At 43.6% G+C, this 18,592-nt stretch overlaps 1 long non-coding RNA gene across 1 annotated transcript; it reads left to right on the top strand.

Moving 5' to 3' along the window:
* Nucleotides 1-271: 271 nt before the first annotated feature.
* Nucleotides 272-5,246, top strand: LOC141575520 (uncharacterized). The gene is made up of 3 exons (XR_012503152.1): nucleotides 272-846; nucleotides 2,565-2,769; nucleotides 5,107-5,246. It is a non-coding gene; the product is annotated as an uncharacterized LOC141575520 (long non-coding RNA).
* The last annotated feature ends 13,346 nt before the right edge of the window (nucleotides 5,247-18,592 follow it).

The raw sequence follows: 18,592 nt of genomic DNA, 5'->3' as shown, positions 1-18,592 counted from the left end.
GGCTTTGTGCACTTGGTGCAAAGTCCCCAGCGCTGAAGCTCTCTGCTTCTGAGCAGCGTGGTTACAAAACTCATCGGCCCACTTGTTCATGATGCTGCAGTGACTAAGCAGAGTCTGTTTCTCCATCATTTAGATGGTGAACTGTTTTTTGGGGGGGATAGTTAAGCTTATTTATTTATTTATTCATCTGTCAGAGGTGCTGGGGATTGAACCCAGGACCTCATGCATGCTAAGCACATGCTCTACCTCTGAGCTACATCCTCCCCTGAAATTGAACCATTTGTATCACATGCACAGCATTTAACGGGCTAGCGTGTGCGGTGAAACAGGTCTGCACGTCCATCAAATGTAAGTATCACACGATTTTTGCGTTTAATTTGTAGAAGAACCTCATGACTTTGTTTTGCAGTTTAATTCATCCTCATTAGGAAAATCAATCTTTAATTTAGAATTGCATGACTTATGTTAAATGTCTACGTTGCTTTAGGTGAATTCTCTTGCTCTAGTGTATTGTAGTTTCTACATCTAATGCACCTACCACACATTAACAGTGTGATAACTGAATTAGTAGTTACATAGAATATTTTTTACCAGCATCATTACCATTTATGATGACTAGGTACTGGTGATTTGACTGAATTTTTATTTTTTTATTTTAATTTAGAGTTTAATCCAGACATTATCGACATTTTAAGTACTCCAGAAAATGCTGCTCAAAGCCAGACCTCAGTTTCCGAGACTGAAATTTCTGAAGAAAATATTCATCATGAACAGCAGCCTTCTGCTGTCCACCCGTTTCAGAAAGAGATGTTCACCTATCTGGTAGAAGCATTCAAAACATCTATGGTAAGTAAACTAATCACATGGAAGTGCTCATTCACACAGAAGGAGCAGAGGTTCTGTGTGCATCATGTTTTCAAAATCATTTTTCTACTCTTTCACACAGTTTCCTGAAACTCAGACAACTTGAATTTTAATAATGGAGTAAAATATGTTGCTACCTTACCTTTTCCAAAAGGGCTCACTTCATGCAGTGAGTTTTTACGGCTTTACCCAAAAGCCATTTTCTAATGCTGTAATTTAGTAACTCAGATCAGCATCAGAAAGGAGTAGGAATTCGATGGTTAATCTGAGAGTTTAAACTAATAACCTGTTTTTAAAAGACTTTATTTAAAGCTACTTACTCTAGAATTATTATTGTTATTATGAATAATTATAAAGTTTAGATCTTGGCTTAAACTTACCCAGCTTCTTCAGGTTTTCACAGAGAGCACTGACAATTGTCAGGCTCCATTTTCCCTCCACCCCCCTAGGTCTCCGTGGGCCATGCACAGCTGGCCGCAGGGACAGTTTGTCAGCAGGCTCCGTGGAGACCAGAGGCAGCTCTGCTTCCAGCAGAACTCATCGGTCATGACTGGGCCAGGCTCTGACCTAAGCTCGATGTTGTCTGTAGGTTCCACTTAGAACCGAATCACTCACGCAGGGTCCTTAGGACTAGGAGTGACTGGAGAGCCATTTCCAAAACTCAGAATAAGCTCTAAAGTGTACTGATCCGGGTTTTAAACCAGATACAGGATATCTGATCAGGGTTGGATTAGTTTCAGTGGGGCTGTATTTGAAGCAGCTTACTTGGTTATTTGCTGGGGATGTTGATAGTCAGTTTACATGCAGTTCTTAATTTGTGACAGTTATGCTCAATATTTTAGTCCTAATTCGGATCTTTATTATGGCTCCTTTCTCTTTTATATTGCAAAATCGATGTAGGCTTAGCTACTATTATTTTTGATGGTTTTTTTCTTTCTTTCTTTCTTTTTAGTTTAAAATTTCCAAGCCCTAAGTAATTTTGTTAAGTGACTTAGGACTTCAGCTTCTTTATCTATTCTTTTTTTTTCACTTGTGGCAAAATATAGGTAACATAAAATTTACTATTTTAACTGTTTTTAAGTATATAAATCAGCAGTGTTAAGTATATTCACGTTGTTGTGCAACCACAACCAGTATCCATCTCCAGAACTTTTTCCATTATCCCAAACTGACACTCTGTACTCATTTAACCTAAGTCCCCATCAGCCTCTCCCCCAGTCCCTGATAATCACTGTTGTACTTTCTGTCTCTATGAATTTGACTCTCTGGATACCTCTTGTAAGTTATTACACAATATTTAATATATTATTTATCCTTTTTGTGTGTGGCTTATTTCATTGTTCATTTCAGTGTAATGTTTTCAAGTTCATCCATTCTGAAGCATGAACTACCAGAACTTCATTTCTTTTCAAGGCTGAACAATATTCTATTCTATGTATATACCACATTTTGTTTATCCATTCCTCCAGCAGTGGATATTTGGATTGTTTCTATCTTTTGGCTATTTTGAACAATGCTGCTGTAAATAAACATCGATGTATGTCTGCCTCTTTTAAACTCCCATTTGTGTGGATGTATATGTCTTTCAAATTTCAAAAATTCTAGAATAAAACATATTCCTTGATTTTTAGGGCTGTGTTGAGGTTAGTTTATTGTTACTTAAGACGTTTGATCCTAATTCATTCCTGTTTTGATTTAAGGGTTCAAGTAAAACCAGTGGTCCCAGACAGCAGTGGGCTAAACTCCTGGGCTCCTGCAAGGAGACCTTCCGAGTACAGCTTGGGAGGCTGCTGTTGCATATCTTGTCGCCAGCTCACCCCTCGCAAGAGAGAAAACAAATTTTTGGAATAGTTTGTGAACCAAATCATCAGGAAATTCTACGAGACTCTTAGTCCATCCCTGCAAGTAAGTATCAGTGCCTCATAAGGAAAAACTACTGGTCAGACACAAATCTGTGCAAAACGGGGACTGAAATTAAACTGCTTTTTCTTGCCAAATGCCTTACCAGACAAATGTTTTCTGAAGTGTTTCTTTACCAGACTCAGTTTGACCTCTCTGTTTATTTCCCATTCCTTTTCCCAGTAAGAAGTTCTACATCTGAGTTGGTGTAAGATCCTTTGTAATTTGTTCCTAAATCTTGAAGTGTTTTCTTTAAGAGCTGTTGGGAGACTGTTTTAAGCAGTATATTATCCATGAAACATCTATCCTGAGTAGCTTAAACAGCAGTACATGTAACATATTTCAAAAATGTTTACAGTAAGTTAATACAGAAAAATATGTGTTGATCATTGGGAATGATAAAACCAAAATACTTAAAGAATTACAGAGTCTATAAATCCTATCACTTAATGAGTAATAGGTGGCGGATTTAAATGATACAACCAGTTTAGACAGCTGTTTAGCAGTTTCTTATAAAATTAAACATACCCCTAACCTGTGACCCTAAAATTCCATTTTTGGGTATTTACCTAAGAGAAATTAAAACATATGGCCATGAAAAGATTAGTACAAGAATATCCATGATAGACTTTTTACTAACAGCCAAAAACTGGAAATGACCTGAATGACTGTCAGTGGGACAATGTATAACTAAGTTGTGATGTATTTACACAGTGGACTATTACACAGCAATAAAAAGGAACAGACTACTGCTACACCTGCCAGTAAGGGTGAAGCTCAGAATCATGGTGTTGGCAAAAGGGACAGCCAAACAAAGGGTACATGTTGTGTGATTCCAGTCACAGGAAGCCCGAGGACAGGCAAAGTGAAGATGTGGTCAGAGAATTCAGGACAGGAGCTGTCCCTGTGAGGAGTGGGGGCAGTAAGAAGGGGAGCTGACCAGAAAAGGGGGCACAGAGAGACTTCACGGGGTGATAAAAATGTGCTATGTCTTACTCTGGGTGGTGGTTACATGGGTGTATGCAGTTGTCAAAACTCATAGAAATGAACCCTTTAACATCTGTGTGCTGTACTGAATGTAAGTTACACCCCTGTAAATAAAGTACTAAATGATGCAGAAGGAAGGACAGATAGCCCTTTTATATCCCCAGGAAACTCAGATAGATCGTATTAGGAACCAAAAGGTGATAGTTTTAAAGTAGTACTTTTAGGTGCTCTTTCCAATATTAAGATTCTCTCCAGTGGGCTGAGGGCATTGTCTTCCCTTTCCCAGGGCAGGAGCATGTCTCGCCCCATAGCTTCCTTCTGTGGGCAGTTCAAAGAGGTGTTCTTTCATTGCTTTATACTCAGCAAAGCTGCCATCCTTCAAAAACCAACCCCAATGTTTGCAGCCTCTTGCCCTCCCAGCTACCCTCTCCACCTGTCCATCTCCATCTGCTTTCGGCTGGAAGCATCAGAACTGTGGGTGACTCTTGTCTCTGGAGTCCACGTCATCCCTAAGGCCAGTCATTTGTCCGGCCCCGTCGTCTCCTGCAGTCTGCCCACCTGTCCTCATTCAGACTTTCAGCCCTTGTGCTCAGATCACTGCACCTCCTCCACTCCACCTCAAGACCAGATTACCGTGTCCGATTTTCTTAAGTATATTCTGGCAGCAAACTTACCTAAACCTTGGGAGAAATCAGAGAAGAAAACCGCACATGACTATTACCCAGCTTTAATTTTTCTTTGTGGTGTTTTGAAACAAATGTCAAGTAGCAAATCATTCTACCTGTAAATACTTCAGTATGTACCTCTGACTGACAGGACTTTTTTTAAACTTATGATAGTCAGTGATGGTAATATAATTCCTTGTGATCATCTAATCCCCACTGTTTAAATTTTCCCAATTTTCTCATAATTGTTTTAATAGTTCTCTTGATTCTGGATCCAGACAAGGCCCATGCACTGCTGTGTGTGGTGTGTGCTACGTCTTCTTAACCCTGACATCCTCCCCAACCACTTTTTTTTTTAATGTCCTTTATTTGTTGGTGAAACTGGGCCCTTTGTTCTGTAGAACTTCCCACACTCTGGATCTGGCTGATTGCATTCCTGTGGCTCTAGTTCTAGAGGCTGGACTAGGTCCCAGTTTTTGATTTCATGATCAGCTGAGGGGTGCTTTGCACTTTCCGTGACATCATGGCGGGAGGCAGAGCATGTCTGGCTGCTTGCTTTTGTGGCATCAGCCTGATTCAACCATTATAGAGCTCGCCCTCAGTCTCTCACCTAATAGCTGTAGCAGCCAAGATGCACGTTTTCATTAGGAGACGCCAAGTAGTGATTTCTCCATGTTTCTCGTTCCACCAGCGTCTGTCAGCTCCGATTCTCCTGCAGGGAAGGCCGCTCCCTTCTTGGTTATTTGGCTGCCCCGCAGTGTGGTCTGCGCAGGAAAGGCAAGTTGATGCTGTGTCTTCTCCTCTGTTTATTTTTAGAATAATGAGTTAGTGCCCTGGCATCCTCTAATTTTTGTATTTGTTTTCATTTTTGAGGTGTGGGCACAAACTCAGGTATTTTTTTTATAAATGTTGTGAATAGTTTCAAACCGTTGCAGTTGTTTTTCTGACAGATTCAGATTAACACCTCTGTAGATTCAAGTTGTTACCACCTGTTAACATGACCTTTTAAATTTTTAGCAAGTCGATATTATTAACTTCTTTCTTTTCTGGAGCAGAAGAATGTCCCAGGCTCATCTTGGACATTTCCTTCCCCAGAGGGGCCCCAAACCTTGCCCCCAAGAAGTCCCTGTTCCCTTGTATGGAGATGATAGCATGTAGAGACCACAAATCCTGGGTTAGGCATGTCCGTTTCTGTTGGGCTGCCGTTTCTGCTCAGCCTTTTTAGGGGACAAAGCTAGGGATTGTTTTTTAGAAAAATAAACAAACCATGAGTTCATACTGTTACTTTCACTTTTTCTTGGATTTTATGTTTATATTTCTTTTTATTCATGTTGTTCGTCTTAATTCCTGATGACATTAACATAATTAATTACTTGCTTTATCTATCTATAAAACATTTTCAAAATAAGATGACAACATTATCACTTGTAACAAGCCTACTGAATGCAGTTTAAGATTTCTCTGTGGTTCTTTTGCCCTTAGCATGCCATTATGAGTGCACCGTGAAAACACTATTGTAAGAACACTTAAAATAGCTTTCTCTATTTGGTTAGGCCACCAACTGGCTATCAGCTAACTAGTTAGGTTCTTTTTTGTTTTTGTTTTTTTCAGTTATCTTTCTGTTTTTAGAGATTCCATTGGGTTTTTAATTTGGGTTTTTTAATACTGTTTTTGATTATGTAAAATATCTGCCTGCTTCCAAAATCAAAATAATGAAACACAGATGTTCAGAGAAGTCCTGTCTTTACCTCTGTACTCTCCCCTCAGTCTTTCCCTTTCTCTGTAGGTGACCATCTTTACTGGGATTTTATTTCTTTTGGAGATATAAGCAAATCTGTGTACATACACACACACACACACACACACACAATGTATGTATTATCTCCTTCACATGAATGAAGTGAATACACCCACTCTTGCTCACTTTACTTTCTTCAGGAAACAGCACATCTGGCGATCGTTCTGCAGAGGTGCAGAGGGGTCTTCTCATGCCTTTCACAGCTGCCTGCATGCTGTATCCCACTTGTAACCTGCCAGGTTTTTAAAGCCCCGAGCTTCTCTTCTATAAGTTCAGTCTGAGGACTCCTCCAGCTGTGTCTTTTAGGAACCCATTAGATTTCACATATAACTTAGTTTTAAAGTGCCATGTTTTGATACACATTTAATGTTCCACGTATGCTCAACCCTTGGGCATCCTGTTTAGTCTCTTTCAGCATCTCGATTCAAAATCCAAGGATATATCCAAAATAGCTGCAGATATTACGCAGGCAGTGTCTCTCTCACAAGGAATTGAGAGGAAGAAGGTGATCCGGCACATCAGAGGCATGTACAAAGTGGACCTGAGCGCCAGTGGACACTGGCAGGAGCTCATCCAGCAGCTGATGCATGACCGGGAGGCAGCGAGGGAGGGCAGCTCGGGCTGGAACCTTTATCTGCCGATGTTAATTTCATCCCAGAATAAAGATTCATAACGTTATCTCCTTAGTTTATTTCTTGTTTGATCATTTGTGATTTCTTTTATCTTGAAGAATAATCCTATGGGAATATTTTTTTAAATTCTTGGGGGAGAAAAAGTAATGAGAGGGAGAGACGTTAGTTCTTCCAGGGAGTAAAATCTACATATTAGCTTTAAATGTAAAATATGATCTTTGCAAAAGAATAATCTCTGAAACAGGATAGTTGGGAAATAGACCTTTTTCTAGTTAAGACTTTAATAATGTAGTTAAACAGATGCATCACAAATGAAAAGAGGGAAATTAAAGTATTATTCCCTTAATTTGATTAAGGTAACCGATTAGTGTGACTTTGGGGTACTAAAATACACTATACATTATACACAAAAGCAAATTCCAGATGAATGAATTAAACTCAAAAAGTTTACAAAGTAGAAGAAAACAGGATGTTTATCAACTCTGGTGGACAGATAATTTTCTAAGATCAAACATAATAGAAGAAACTATGAAGAGGAAATGAATGGATCTGAACTGTGATTTTTTCCAGTGTGTTTAACAAGTGTAACAACAAAACGTGAAAATTTATCTTCAGCAAGTATTTCAAAGGGTCAGCATTTTTATTGTTTTAAAAATTCATAAATATTTGAAAGTAAAATACTAAGATCCCAAAATTTAAATGAGCGAAAGACATGAATATACTCTTTACATAAGACAAATAGAATTAATAAACAGGTGGGAAAATAGTGACTATTGCTAGAGGTTAATTTAGTTTTTTAAAACCTTTAGATACCATGTTTTACCTTTTGTGTTACCAAAACAAAGAGAAAGAGAATTAGGTGCTAATCTCCACAGCGGGAAGAAAGGTGTCTCAGCCCTTGGTCAGAGGTTTGGTGGCATTGTACACTTTGACATTTCATGTCAGGAACCCTACAGACATTTTATTTCTAGTTCCAGTTATCCTATTTTAGTGGTTCTATCCTAAGGAAAATATTCAAAATATGGAAAGGTAGTAAACAAAGGTTTTTATCTCTGCATTATTTATGCTAGTGAGTGGATTAGAAACCACTCAAATATATAATAATAGTAATAGAGTTAAATACATTATGATGCATCCACTCAGTGTAATGTTAGCCATTTAAAATGATGACAATAAAGACTGTAAAGTGTTCAGTGAATGAAGGCAGAATATAGAAATGTCTATACGTAATAATTATAACTGCAATTTTAAATGACAGAAAATAATCACTACCAGTATTTTGATATGTTTAGGGTAATTTTTTTTCTCTTATCTATTTCTAAATATGTATTTAATAAATTTTACTGTTTCCTTTCATTTAAAATATTACTTTATTTTAAAATATTATAAGAAATGTGGTTAACTGTAAAAATGAACTAATTTTATTTTTTACATCAGATAGTAGGCAAAATGGGAAATTCATTTTTCCTTTAGTTAACCATACTAAATCCGGTAAATTGCTAAACATGTGGTAATCATGCAATATCTTTTTAAAAATTTAATAGACACCAGAAACTGGTCGCAGAGCCTGCCTCTAGGCAGGGAGCCCAGGATTCCAGAGCAGAAGGATGCTTATTCTTTATGCTATCCCTTTGACCTGTGTGTATGCAGTTCCTAGTCTCTTTGTATAAATAGTCGGGGTGGGGGTTAATTAACTAGATCATTGATGTATTTATTCAGCTTGTAGAATGATTTTTTAAAGCTTCAAGTACTTCAGATTGCCACTAAAAGCATTCTTTTCTTTTCCATCTACTATCCAACTTCATGGCAGTTGGATCCAACAGAAGGGCCAAATCGGGAGATGAGGCACTTACAGAGATGCTACTTACCCATTCCAAATAAGTACCTCCTCAAGGGTAGACAGAAATTGGAAGGTAATTGTGGCTTCTTGACTCCACACGTAAATATGGCAGATAACATTGCTCACTTCACAAAGATAAGAATGTACTTTTTCCTCAACAGATGTGGTCAAACCACCACTCTCTTACCTATTTGAAGACAAAACTCACTCTTATTTCTCTTCTACTGTAAAAGACAAAGCTGCAAGTGAGTCTATCAGGTAAATCTGAATCCGGAAGATGCCATCTCTTTCTCTGGGTGTCAGAGACTTTAAAAGTCTATTGTAGTGCTTATGTGCTGCTGATTTTGGAGCATGCTGTGGGTTTAGGAAAGATCCTAAACACAGCTCAAGAGAGGACAAGGTTGAATGGAGAGAGAGGTTTTTTTTTTTTTTAATTGTGACACTATGAAGTATGTTTCATAATATAGGTTTTATAATCAGACTAAAATGAGAAGTGGAGGAGCAAACAGGTCCAGTTTCCCAAAGATGCTAGTGATTTAGTGAAATCTTAAAGAAAACAGAATTTTACAAGATTTGGGCCAGGGCAGAAGGAAACCAGCATTGCCAGGACTCAAAAGTGTAAGAAAGCAAGCAGTGGAAGTGGTCAGTGTGTCGGGGATGCACATGAAAGTCAGGGAATGGGGGGAAATTAAACTGAAAAGACAGACCAAGAACTGCTTCTGCCCACCTTGGGGAAACTGGGCTCAGACTCACCCTGCAGTCCTAAACAACTGGAAACTGGAGGTGATGTGCCAAACAACACAGCCCGCATCTGTGAGCCCCGAGGAGGAGGATGCAAACTAAGTGAATCCTGCCACTGCCTCAGCTTTCTGCCTGGGGGTGCTACAAGCCACAGTGCAGAAGGGCACCCTAAGAGTAAGGAAGTCTTGCTGAGATGAGGATCTGTGGTTAGAGCTGAGGAGGCTGAGAAACTGGAATCTGGGGCACAGAGCACCCTAAGTTTGCTGCCCAAACAAAGAGAACCAAGTTCCTGTCTGTGGAGCCCTGGGAGCCTCTGGCTGAACGCTAAGTCATTTGTGCTGAAGATAAAACACCGCAGGTCCAAGCAAAGAATGTCCAGAGCTCCCAGGGGGCTGGGGTACACTTGAGCTCCAGCCAATCCAAGGGGAATACTTCACTGAACACACAGGCATCCAACTGAGACCTCAGAAGAATCATACCATAGTAAGAAGGCTAGGCTCCTCCTAAAGTAAAGGCTACAGTCCTTCAAAATAAGTATCCCAAGTATCAGACTGATTCATAACTAACTGAGCTGCCTGCCAGGACCAAGCCTACTCTTTACATCAACAAAATCTAGGCACACAACAGGCATTTACAATGTCTAGCATCCAATTAAAAATGACTAGACACGGCAAGAAATAAGAAAATGTGACCCAAAACAGTAGAAAACTCATTTGAAGGAAACAGAATAAGAAAAGAAAGAATGGAATTCACAGAGTAGCATAATAAAATACCTATTTATATAAACATGCTCAGTACGCTCAGGAGTAAAGGAAGACAACTCTAATGAGAACAATGGAAGATGATGGAACTTCTAGAGATAAACAATACAACATCTGAAATGAAACAGTTTTTTTAGATTTTATGACTTATTTTTACATTTTTCTAGTTTTATTGAGATATAATTCACAACAAACAACCCAATCAAAAAATGGGCAGAAGACCTACATCTCTCTACAGAAAACATATAGATGGCCAATAGGCACATGGGAAGATGCTTAACATTGCTAATTATTAGAGAAATGCAAATCAAAACCACAATGAGGTATCACCTCACACCAGTCAGATTGGCCATCATCAGAAAGTCTACAAATAATAACTGGCAGAGAGGGTGTGGAGGAAAGGGAACCCTCCTTTGGTGGGAATGTAAACTGGTGCAGCCACTCTGGAGGGCAATATGGAGATTCCTCAAAGAACTAAAAATAGAACCACCATAGAATCTAGCAATCCCATTCCTGGGCACATATCCAAAGAAAATGAAAACACTAATTTGAAAAGATATAAGCACCCCAATGTTCATAGCAGCATTATTTACAGTTCCAAGACATGGAAGAAACCTAAGTGTCTATCAACAGATGACTGCATAAAGATGTAGTGTGTATATTTATACACACACACACAATGGAACACTACTCAGCCATAAACAGTATGAAATTTTGCCATTTACAACAAAAAGAATGGACCTGAAAAGTATTATCCTTAGTGAAATAAAGCACATAGAGAAAGATAAATATGTTATCACTTTTATGTGGAATCTAAAAAATGAATGAATATAAAAAAACAAACAGACCCACAGATACAGAGAACAATCTAGTGGTTACCGGTGGGGAGAGGAAATGAGTGAGGGGTATGGGGTTAAGAGATACACACTACTATATATAAAATAAATACATGACAAGGATATATTGTGCAGTACAGCGAACATAGCCTTATTTATAACTTTAAATGGCATATAATCTATGAAAATTTTGAATCGGTATATTGTACACCTAAAACTTATATTGTAAATCAACTATACCTCAATTTTAAAAGAGACAGGGAAAAAGGAATAAACAATAATAGGACACATAGAAAACAAATAGCAAGACTGTAGTTTTAAACCCAACCATATGATAATTACATAAGAAGTAAATGACCTAAACACTCCAGTGAAAAGGCTCAGTTTGTCAGGCTGAATAAAAAAAGCAAGATCCAACTCTATGGTGTCTACAAGAATAGAGAATCCCACTTTAAGACTAAAGATACAAAAAATTCAACATAAAAGAATGGAAAAAAGATGCATCATGCAAACACCGATCTGCGAAGCCTGCAGTGGCTATATGGGTATCAGACAAGGACATGAGAACCAGGGACAAAGGAAGGGGAATGGATGTCTGGGGTCTGCAGCCAGGTGTCAGGTGACTGCTGCTGCTGAAACAAAATTTACATTTTAGGCAGGACAAGGAAATTTAAACAAAATTTTCTCTCTCTGTCCGTTTGGCCCTCCTCCCATCCTCCCTAATGAACAGTGTGCATCTGCATTACACATTAGCCAGACCTTCTCAAAGATGGGAGGGTCTCCTTAACTGTAAATTTTTCCCCCCTTTCTTCTGACTCTATCAATGTAACTTCTTAAAAGAACAGCGTTGACCCCAGCACTGTAGGGGGTCACGGTGACTTTCTGCATTGTACGGGCTTACCTGGACTATGTATACTTGGTGAACTTTGGGTAAAATATCAGTATGTCATTTTGATGTATGATCTTTTGTGTCAAAAAATGTATACGAGTGTGCCTTTAACTTGTAACAGGTGGAACAGTTCTCAGAGCTTCTGAGTCTGTTTCCTGGGTTACAATCCTCCATTCGCTGGAATAAAATTCCCTTTTTTTTCCTTCTTAGCTTGATTGTTAATTGAATTTTCATCAACACACCAGTCTTGGGTGATGGACAGAAATGGACAGAATAAGAATCACCTGGAGGGCTTAAACCACCCATTGCTGGGTCCCACCCCAAGACTTTCTGTTCAGTAGGGCTGGGATGGGTCCTGAGAATTTGCATATCTAACAAGTTTCCAGGTGATGCTGCCACAACTGGTCTTGGGATTATTCTGGCTTAAATAGACTCTTTTTTCTCTTTAAAATGGACATAATCCTTTCTTGAGGGATATGGTAACAAATTAGAAAAATTAAGTAAGGAAGTGAGGATCCTGGAAGGGTAGATACTGATTTCCCGTACAATTAACTAATTGAGATTGATTGAGTTGGGGGTTGGGATAAAACAGAAACCAGGGTTTTGCCTTAATCAACCAGTTGGGGAGTGGCCCGACTGAGTCAGGAGGTACAGGCGAAATGGTTTTGGGAGTGGAAATAATGAGCCCAGTTTGGATTTGTTGATTTTTAAATGCAGAACTCACAAATCTTTCTCACTGTTTAAAAACAGCCAGTGCAGTGGGTATTTACTGGCTGAATCATTTCACCATAGTTCAACTCCTGCCTTAAACGGGCACTTCTGAGCTGTGAAAAAAAAAACCTGTGTGAGATGTTGGCTGGCCCCAGATGGGCTCTTCTAAACTCTGTATTTGCATTCTATCAGACACTCGTAGTCTTGAAAGGTGTACATTTGTCTGGGGCACATGTCAAGTCAGTGGGGATCAGTGATCTAAGAAACAAGTGATCCTTGTGTCATATGGCTGCTGAGTGTGGGTGAGGACGGCGAACGCAGATTTTCAAGAACTGTTTGTCAGCCACAATTTTCTGTTGTTCTCATAAAGGAATTAATATTGGCCTCCTTTCCTACCAATCTTGCTAACACGGCTTGAAGTCTTACTGTAGCTTTCCTATTCTAAAGGTTTTGTATTGTTTTACCAGGAGCTGGAAAATGGATGGGGCTTAAGCTGTTTTTCCCTAAAGGAAAAATACTACAATAACTGAGAGGGTTTAAATATCTCTATCGCAAAACGCTTACAGTTCTAAAGGAATGAGTCGCCGCCAAGGATTTCCCCGCGGAAACAGTTTCTGCTCTGCACGAACACTGGGACTGTGTTCCCGCGCCCCTCGTGGCAGCTGGGGATGAGAGCTCGCGCCTCGCTCCCGCTCCCAAAGCGCTGGGATGGCTCTGCGGTCCCCTCATTCCCGTTACTTAGCAACGTGTGCGTTAAGCGGCCCCCGGTCTGCGGAGACAATGCCCTGTGTATTTTTTTACGGGTATTCAGCATTTCTCCATTCACTACCCACCTTGGGGATGGGGTGGGGTATATTGCGTATTGTTGGTGATGGAGAACTGGCCGCGCCCATCCTGGCTAGTCCCTGGCGCTACGCTGCAGGCAAGGATGAGGATGCCTGAGGCTCAGGTCCCGAAACCTGGCGAGGACCAGGGCCCCAGGTCCCCACCTCCAGCCCTCATCTCCCCTCCTCCAGTCCCTGGACGACGCCGGCTCCAGGCAGAGAGATGGCCTGGGTTGGGGGCGCGGGGCCGAGCGGGGAGCGCGCAGAGCAGGGCGCGGGGCGGGGAATGGGAGGTGGGGGGCGCGGGGAGTTCGCGGAGCCCCGGTTACGCACCTGTGACGTCGGCGGCGGCGGCGGCGGCGGGCGGGAGTTCCCGGCCCCTCTCGGGCGCCCGGCGAGACCCCGCTGGCGGGTGGGCGTGTCCACGTTGGTCGCGAGGAGGCGGGGGTCAGGGGCACGCACTCTCACCCGCCGGAGCTGGACGCGCGCGGGTAACCCGGCACAGGGAGCGGGGGGTACATAGCACTTGGCGTCTGGGGGCCCGCACTCTCCCGCGGGGCACCGGTTCGGCCACCTGCACCCCCGCTCAGCCTCGCGTGGTCTTTCCCCTGCCCCGGCCGGGAGGCGCGGGGCGCGGCGGGGGGCTGCTGACGCGGCCCGGGGACCCCGGGACGGAGGGCGTGGCGGGGCGTGGCGTGGCGGGGCGTGGCGCGCATTTGCAGCGCGAGCCTGTCAGAGTCGAGGCGCGGGAGCTCGGGAGCGGAGCCGGACCCTCAGCCCGCCCCGCCTCCCCACGCGCCCGGATGAGGAGCGACGCTGCTCGGTCTGGCCGCCCCTCGCGTGCACCGCGCGGGAGACAAAGCCCGCGCGCCCCGCTCCGGGTAAGTGTGCGCCCCGCGGGCGGGCGGGCCGGGGCCTGTGGGTGGGGAGTGAATGCACAGCCCCTGCCGGGGAGAGCTGGGGGCGAGCCTGAGACAGAAGGGGAACTCGGGCGGGAAAGTCTCTGGAACTGGAGAGACGGCTTTGGTGCTGGGCCGTCCTACAGCCGTCAGTGACAGCTCGCGAAATGAATGCCTGTGATGCTCTCGGCCGCCCACAGCGGGCCGGGCCTTGGCGGTGCCCGCACAGGTGGGAGGCGGCGGCCCGGCGCTGAGGGGAATGGGGGCTCCCCGAACCCAGGCCCCTCCGCCGAGCCCTGGGGAGAGCCGGGCGCAGGTTTGAACAGACAGCTCCGGACGCTTAAGGGGTCTCCTGAGGGTGGGGGTCGCCCGGCCTCTCCGGCTTGAGGCGGGGGAGGCTCCTGGGGACCCCCTTTCCCTATGTAGGCCACGGCTGTACGCAACCCCTCAACAGGGATGTCCCCCGTTGGAGAGGACCGTAATGGAAGGGATGGAGTGGCTAGCTGGTCGTTTTATTGGGGGAAGTGCTTTTGGCCTGAAGAAGTCCTCTTGATTCCCCAGCACCCCGGGACACCTGCCTCGGGTGCAGTTCCGGTAGCGACAGGGGCGAGGGGGCGAGGGTTTGTTTCCCGCCCTTATGGCGTCTGTCCCCGAGTCGGGTATTGAAATGGGCCGAGCTCGCAGCGCGCGGGTCCCACGACTTTGGGGGAGCTTTGGTTTAATTTTTTAATTCTTAGAAATAATAACAAGGGCGGGGTGGCGGGGGAACAGAGGTGTGACTGGAGAAGACTTATGAATTTAAAAATAAGGAGGACTTGCTAATTTCTGTGGATCTTGGGCTGGAGTATTAGGAAATCCAAAAATGTTAAAGTTTGATCGAGTGATAAAGTGGATCGTGGACACCGGTTCTCCCACTCTCTTCCCAGCCCCTCGCCGCCACCGGTTTGCTTCGCTTTGTGTTGCCGCCTAGACTGTAAAAGGCTGGCACAGGGCCGGCCGTTTCAGTCAGAGCAAAAGCCCTGCTGGGCTGCGCTGTTGTTCCCCATTACGGCGTTGTCAGTCCTGTCCCCTGCGCATGAGTCCTCGCTGTGCTGCCTCCTTCTCCTGGTGCGACAGGAAAATCCAGTGGCAAACGCCTCAAGGAGGCCAGGAGGGGACCCAGACTCTTTGGCTGGTTTCTTGATTCTTTGGGGGAAATCCTTTTCCTGATTTTTGCCTGGTGCCAGGGAAGGGAGCCCCCGCCCTCTGATCTGACCCTACTCCCTGCAAGGGGCTACCGTGGGAAGAACCGGGATGATCAATAGAAAGTCGTTTTTGGCCCTGAGAAACAGGACACTGGACATGTAAACTATGAATTGTTTATTGAAGTGTAGGCTTGGCTCAATTACCAGTCATGATAAAACAGGGTTACAACACTTAATAAACAGCAGGTGTGACTATAAATGCAAGGTTTATTGTGATGCATTGCTAGTTAATGAGTAGCCTCACCAAGGGGTTATTGGGCTGAAATGACTATTTAGGACAATGGACTTCCTGTTTGCTCCTCCACCCACACGTGGCTCTAGTTCTCAGTCTCCTTAAAATAAAATTGCCCAAAGGAAGCCTCTGGAAGATGTTTGGCCAGCTGAGAGACACACAAAGGATCATTCCCAGGAGAGCCGCGATTGGACAGGCAGTTCATTGACTTTGACGTTTCTCAGGCAAGTCGACGGCAGAGAAATGAGGAAAAGGCTTTTCCCGTATTCATTTTACAGTTTTTAAAGGCAAAATGACAGTACCAGAAGCCCCCCCAAATCTCAGTACCTTCTTCGAAATGATGGATCTGGGCGCTGTCCTCTCATCACTCTGGTGCCCGGAGGCAAGTGCCTGGCAGCTGTCCCAGGATTGTGTATAATGTTGACACACACACACACACACAGACCCCCCCCCACACACACACCCACTGCTTACTGAGGGAGGCAGCCAAATAGCTGAGAAAAGACTGAAGTCTATTAGGCAAATCATTCTCATTTGTAGCCACATCTCACCATCACATTTTTCTTATCTTGTCTCATTTTTGTTCTATTTGAAGGAGGGAGAATGCCTAACAATGCAACACATGTTAGATTACCCTTTTTTCTTCATAGAAGTTTGAAGCAGCGTCTTTAAGGTATTACCTGACTTATTCTCAGAACACCCTTATGAGCATACACTATGACCTAATCTTGCAGATTTTTCCTGCTTTTATTTGGTATTTTTATTCACTCTAGACATACTCAGGCATAAAGAGGCTCACTATTCAGATAGAGAGATTGTTCAGTTTTCTTAAGCCAGAAAATGAAATTTAACATGCCAAAAATACTACAGAAATATCCTTTCAACAATAGCCAACAAAGGTTTTACTGAAAATCGGAGAGGCTGAATGATGTCAGAAAACAAAAACAGGAGATCAGTTGTAGTGTAGAAATTAGCATAACACTGCTAAAAGGCTTTAACTAGCCTATGGAGAATAAACCAGGGACCCTTAAAAAATGATCAGAAGTGAAAACAAAGGCAGATGAAATTTCCCTTTAGGGAAGAAAGTAGAGCCAAGAAATACCACTGAAAGAAACAAATTCCGGCAGAGAAGACAATGGGTACTTAGAAAGAGATCCTTGCAACAAGCTAGCTGGAGCATTCCAAATCACTGTAATTGTCAAGGAGCTTTTGTTAGGTCACCTGGTGGCTGGTGTGCAATCAGTTGTCCTGGTGGAACTTTAGCAAACAAAATGGCAGGTCTTGTGCAGATGGGGGAGAAGGGGTGTGTTGAAGATATAGTGCTTGTGGGATGGGTCCTGGGTGTCCATGGAGAAGTGAGGATGCTTATGTAGCTAGCAGAAGCCCTGAGGTTCCCAGGTATCTGAAGCAAGTGAACAATGGCCCAGCCTAGAGGACCAGGCAGCGGAGGGAGCCCAGGTCAGTGGGGTGAAGGCGGGACCAGGCTTCAGCCGGGTGCACCAGGGGGATGAGCTCATGTAATCCTTACGGCGGACCTGCAGGGTTTCTCTTTACCAAAAACACAACGGTGACCACAGTGTTCTTTCTCTCCAGGAGTATTCTGGCCGTGTATTTGTGGATGGTGGTGACTCTTAACTAACCAAGGAAAAGCATATACTAATGGGAAGTGAGCGATGGAGATGTGGGGACACCCCCCCCAGGACTGCACATGCGCTCCCTTCCAAAACAGAAGATTTGTTCCTCTCTCTTCTTAGGCTTCTCAAACCATTTCTCCCTGGGTGGCTGGGTTGGGTCTCTCTTGTGGGACCTGCGCTGTGAGGCTGAGGAAGTAGATAGAAGAGACTGAAGATAGAAGAAATGCTTTCAACATCCCTCTGGGGCCCGAGGCAGCCTCTCGCCCCATCAAACTCATGCGCAGTGCAGAGCACTTGCGCTCCATCCAGAAACTGAGCTTTCTGCTTTCCTCATTGGTCCCTGTGTGTCCTCCTGGCACGCAAGTCCAACTTAAGCTGTGGGATCTTCTCTTCCACCCCCTCTCAGGGTCGCCACCGAGGAAGAGGGGCAGGGTGACAGCAATGGCAGGAAGGAAAACACTTTACGTTGTTTTCAACAGTTTTCATCAGAGCACATTTACAACTACAGCAAAAGGTGTTACCATGATAAGTAAATGCGCCCCCACAGTCCCACCACCCGAATTCAACTGTATTTACTACTTTCGGTGTTTCATCACACAAATATGTAAAATCGAGAGATTTTTGGCAAAGCAATACACAAGTATGAAGGCCCAAGTAGGAGAAATGGAATTAGAAAACAGGACAGAAAGAGCAAGGGTGTTTTTTGGAGGGTAGAAAGCAGAGCAATGTGTGGAGGTTGCTGACGACAGCGTGTTACAAGTAGGTTATTCTCGGTGATGGCCCCTCGGGCTCTGTAGTCCGGGTTCTGGACTCTGTCAAGAGAGGCAAAGACAAGGATGGCAGACAGTAGGTGCTACCAGGACCTCTGCTGCTTAAGGAACCCCCGTTTTATCTGTAGGACCCACTGTCACAGTGGCCTCCTCTGTCCCATCTTTCCTTATCCGTATGAGGGGCCAGGCATATCCAAGAATTGTGTCCTCCTCTGGAGTGTTTTACCAGCCTAATTTGGGGAGGCATCTGTCTTGTCCTGTTGCTTTGGAGTACCTGCTATGCATATACCCTTTATGGAAGCTGTAGGAGGGGGAAAAAATCTTTTCCTCTACCCTCTTAGATTCAGTGTCTGAGGCATGTGAATT

The sequence above is a fragment of the Camelus bactrianus genome, chromosome 29, assembly GCF_048773025.1.
Source record: "Camelus bactrianus isolate YW-2024 breed Bactrian camel chromosome 29, ASM4877302v1, whole genome shotgun sequence".
Taxonomy (NCBI): domain Eukaryota; kingdom Metazoa; phylum Chordata; class Mammalia; order Artiodactyla; family Camelidae; genus Camelus; species Camelus bactrianus.
Note: the sequence above shows the minus strand (reverse complement) of the source record. Positions and strands in the feature narration are given on the sequence as shown.